The sequence below is a fragment of the Moschus berezovskii genome, chromosome 1 (assembly GCF_049115385.1).
Source record: "Moschus berezovskii isolate FMDL1 chromosome 1, NW_MosBer_1.0, whole genome shotgun sequence".
Lineage (NCBI taxonomy): Eukaryota > Metazoa > Chordata > Mammalia > Artiodactyla > Moschidae > Moschus > Moschus berezovskii.
In genome coordinates this window covers 137,125,575-137,130,755 of record NC_142460.1, presented here as the reverse complement: position 1 = coordinate 137,130,755, position 5,181 = coordinate 137,125,575, and the positions used below count along the sequence as shown (strand labels likewise).

General features: G+C 41.8%; 1 pseudogene; it reads left to right on the top strand.

Moving 5' to 3' along the window:
* Window positions 1-4,115: 4,115 nt before the first annotated feature.
* LOC148778862 (protein N-terminal glutamine amidohydrolase pseudogene) lies at window positions 4,116-4,544 on the top strand (annotated as a pseudogene).
* Window positions 4,545-5,181: the final 637 nt, after the last annotated feature.

The following is a 5,181-nucleotide window of genomic DNA, read 5'->3' as shown; positions in this document are numbered from 1 at the left end:
AGTTATGTTGTTATACTCCCTGTAAGGAAGTATAACATTAAGAATAACAAGAAAAAGGAAATGGAATTAAAGAGTTAAAGAAGAGTTGCTTGGGCCAAGATGGCAGAATCAAAAGACTGAACTCACCTTTTCCCATGGGCACACCAAAATTACCATTGTTCAGAGAGCAACTGGGGCTTCCCAGCTGACAAAATGGTAAAAGATCTGCCTGTCAATGCAAGAGATGTGGGTTCAATTCCTGGGTTGGGCAGATCCCTGAGAGGAGGAAGTGGCAACCAACTCTAGTATTCTTGCCTGGAGAATTTCATGGACAAAGGTTCCTAGTGGGCTATAGTCCATGGGGTCCCAAAAGGGTCAGACATGACCTAATGACTAAATGACAACAACAGAGCAGCCATCAATGAGAATGACTTGATTTTCCACAATTAAAGATATAAGGAAAGAATCACAAAGAGACGTGTGGGAGGAGCAGAAATGTGATAGAGTCACAACCCATAATCTGAGTTAGGCAACCCACAAATGGAAGGATAATCACAACTGCAGAGTTCTCCCCAACAGTCAGGGGTCTCAATGCCACATCAGGCTACTCAGTCTGGGGGTCCTGCACTAGGCAGATGAGTCCCCATAATGTCTGGCTTTTAAGTACAGTATGGCTTACATACTGGAGAGCCAGAAGATTTTATGAAAGAGAGGCTCTGCTCTTAAAAGATGCATGCAAAAAATCACATACTCTGAGCCCCAGAGCAGAGCCAGTAATTTGAAAAGACTTCAGGTCCAACTCACCTATTGATCTTGGAGATACTTCTTGAGAGGCGGGAGATAGCTGGAACTCTCCCTGGGGACATAGAGGCTAGTGGCAGCCATTTTGTGGAGTTCATTCTATCTCAAAGACTCTGGTGTTGGTGGGTACTAGTTCAAAGTCTTCCCGGTAGCCTATTAGCACTGGAGGCTTACCCACCCACCAGTGGGCCCACATGAATACTGCATTCTGTGGGCCTTACAGCCAACAGCTCAAGGTCCTGGCTCATCTCACCAACAGGTTGGCACCAGTCTGAGACACCCCACTCCTGGGTATGTATCTGAAAAAAATGAAAACACTAATTCAAAAACATAAATATACCCCAATGTCCATCACAGCATTATTTACAATAGCCAAGATATGGAAACAGCCAAAGTGTCCATTAATAGATAAATGGATAAAGTGGTAGTATGTGTATGCAATGGAATATTACCCGGACATAAAAGATAATGAAATGTTACCATTTACAATATCATGGATAGGTCCTGAGAATGTAAAGTAAAATGAATCAAGCAGAGAAAGACAAATGTCATGTGATTTCACTTACATATGAAACTAAAAAACAAAACAAATGAATAAACATAACAAAGCAGAAAGGGTCCAAGAGACAGAGAACAAATATATGGTTGGCAAGGGAGGCCTGACATGCTGTGATTCATGGGCTCGCAAAGAGTCGGACAGGACTGAAAGACTGAACTGAGCTGAACTGAACTGAAGGAGGAGGGAAATTGGAGAAGGAGACTAAGAGATACAGAGGTACAAATAAATGAATCATGGGGATAAAATACACAGCATGGGGAATATAGTCAATACTATCAAAATAACATTGTTGTTGACAGATTGTAATTAGACTTATTGTGATCATTCTGTAACGTACAGAAATATTGAATCATTATTTTGTTCATCTGGTACTAACGTACTGTTGTAGGTCGATTATCAGTTGAGTTCAGTTCCGTTCAGTCACTCAGTTGTGTCCGACTCTTTCCGACCCCAGGAATCAAAGCACGCCAGGCCTCCCTGTCCATCACCAACTCCCAGTAGTTCACTCAAACTCATGTACATCGAGTCGGTGATGTCATCCAGCCATCTCATTCTCTGTCATCCCCTTCTCCTCCTGCCCCCAATCCCTCCCAGCATCAGAGTCTTTACCAGTGAGTCAACTCTTTGCATGAGGTGGCCAAAATATTGGAGTTTCAGTCCTTCCAATGAACACCCAGGACTGATCTCCTTTAGAATGGACTGGTTGGATCTTCCCAGAGGAGCTACCCCACACTTGAGGTCAGGGCCTGTGGCCGAGAGGAGCTACCCCACGCCAGAGGTCAGGGCGGCGGCCAAGAGGAGCAACCCCATGTCCAAGTGGCAGCGGCAGCGCGGGTGTAGAAGAGCTGAGAGGAGCCACTCCATGTTCAAGGTCAGGAGGGGCAGCCGTGAGGAGATACCCCTCGTCCAAGGTACGGTCGATTATACTTCAACTTAAAAAAAATAAAGAACATGTAATCATAGTATTCTAAGACGTTTTGCAGTGAAAAATATTTACATTGTTATAATGATGGAAACACTAATTATTGATATAATTTCAATCATGATAAAATTTTGATCAGAGGATGAGGAAGGATCAGTTCAATTCAGTCACTCAGCCGTGTCCAACTCTTTGCGACCCCATGGACTGCAGCACACCAGGCCTGCCTATCCATCACCAACTCCCAGAGCTTGCTTAAACTCATGTCCATGGAGTCAGTGAGGCCATCCAACCATCCCATCCTCTGGCATCCCTTTCCCGTCCCACCTTTGATCTTTCCCAGCATCAGGGTCTTTTCCAATGAGTCAGTTCTTTGCATCACGTGGCCAAAGTATTGGAGTTTCAGCTCCAACATCAGTCCTTCCAATGAATATTCTGGATTGATTTCCTTTAGGATTGACTGGTTGGATCTCCTTGCTGTCCAAGGGACTCTCAAGAATCTTCTCCAACACCACAGTTCAAAAGTAATTCTTTGGTGCTCAGCTTTCTTTATAGTCCAACTCTCATATCCATACATGACTACTGGAAAAGCCATAACTTTGACCAGATGGACCTTTGTCGTCAAATTAATGCCTCTGCTTTTTAAAATCCTGTCTAGGTTGGTCACAGCTCTTCCTCCAAGGAGCAAGCGTCTTTTAATTTCATGGCTGCGGTCACCATTTGCAGTGATTTTGGAGCCCAAAAAAGTAAAGTTTCTGTTTCCATTGTTTCCTCATCCATTTGCCATGAAGTTTTGGGACCAGATTCCATGATCTTAGTTTTCTGAATGTTGAGGGTTTTTTCCTAATTTTTTTTTTTCTAGAAATTAGTAATGCTTTTCTTTTTTCTTTTTTTTTATGTTTCAATCCATTCTCCCAAATTATCCCACCCTCGCCCTCTCCCACAGAGTCCAAAAGACTGCTCCACACATCCAAGTCTCTGCTGTTGTCTCGTATGGTTATCGTTATCCTCTTGCTATATTCCATATATATTTGTTAATATACTGTATTGGTGATTTAGTTTCTAGCTTACTTCACTTTGTATAATAGGCTCCAGCTTCATCCACCTCATTAGAACTAATTCAAATGTATTCTTTTTAATCGCTGAGTAGTACTCCATTGTGTAAATGTACCACATCTTTCTTATCCATTTGTCTGCAGGTGGACATCTAGGTTGCTTCCACTATTATAAACAGTGCTGCGATGAACACTGGGGTACATGTGTCTCTTTCAATTCTGGTTTCCTTGGTGTGTATGCCCAGGAGTGCGATTGCTGGGTGGTATGGCAGTTCTATTTCCAGTTTTTTGAGGAATCTCTACACTGTTCTCCATAGTGGCTGTACAAGTTTGCATTCCCACCAACAATGTAAGAGGGTTCCCTTTTCTCCACACCCTCTCCAGCATTTATTGCTTGTAGACATTTGGATAGCAGCCATTCTGACTGGCGTGAAATGATACCTCATTGTGGTTTTAATTTGCATTTCTCTAATTATGAGTGACATTGAGCATCTTTTCATGTGTTTATTAGCCATCTGTATGTCTTCTTTGGAGAAATGTCTGTTTAGTTCTTTAGCCCATTTTTTGATTGGGTCATTTATTTTTCTGGAATTGAGCTGCAGGAGTTTCTTGTATATTTTTGAGATTAATCCTTTATCAGTTGCTTCATTTGCTATTATTTTCTCCCATTCTGAAGGCTATCTTTTCACCTTGCTTATAGTTTCCTTTGCTATGCAGAAGCTTTTAATTTTAATTAGGTCCCATTTGTTTATTTTTGCTTTTATTTCCAATATTCTGGGAGTCTATCACTCTTCTGTCCTTTAGAAGCGTGCTATGCTGTCTTCATATCTAATGAGAGGAAGATGATACCTATCTGGAAGCAGCAGGCAAGACCCAGAGATGGACCTGTCATCTGGGATTACCATGTTGTCTTGCTTCATGTTTCAAGTGGAGGACAGAGCTTCATTTATGACCTTGACACTGTCCTGCCATTCCCCTGCCCCTTTGACACATACGTGGAATATGCCTTTAAGTCTGACGAGGATATCCATCCACAGTTCAGAAGGAAATTTAGAGTATCCGTGCAGACTCATATCTGAAGAACTTTGCTTCTGACCGATCTCACATGAAAGACTCCAGTGGGAACTGGAGAGAGCCTCCCTCATCGTATCCCTGCATTGAGACTGGAGATTCCAAGATGAACCTGAAGGAGCAAGTGTCTTTTAATTTCATGGCTGTGGTCACCATGTGATTTTGGAGCCCAAAAAAGTAAAGTTTCTCACTGTTTCCTCATCCATTTGCCATGAAGTTTTGGGACCAGATTCCATGATCTTAGTTTTCTGAATGTTGAGGGTTTTTTCTTAATTTTTATTAATTTATTTTTTTATTGAAGGAAAACTGCTTTACAGAATCTTGTTGTTTTTTGTCAAACCTCAACATGAATCAGCCATAGGTACACACATATCACCTCCCTTTTGAACTTCCCTCCCATCTCCTGCCCCTTCCCACTCCTCTAGATTGACACAGAGCCCCCTGTTTGAGTTTCCTGAGCCATACAGAAAATTCCTGTTGGCTACCTATTTTACATATGGTAATGTGAGTTTCCACGTTACTCTTTCCATACATCGCACCCTCTCCTCCCCTCTCCCCATGTCCATAAGTCTATTCTCTATGTCTGTTTCTCCATTGCTGCCCTGTAAATAAACTCTTTAGTACCATTTTTCTAGATCCCATATATATGCATTAGAATTGTGATATTTATCTTTCTCTTTCAGACTCACTTAACTCTATATAATAGGTTCTACATTCATCCACCTCATCAAAACTGACTCAAATGTGTTCCTTTTTATGGCTGAGTAATATTTCATTGTGTATTTGTACCACAGATT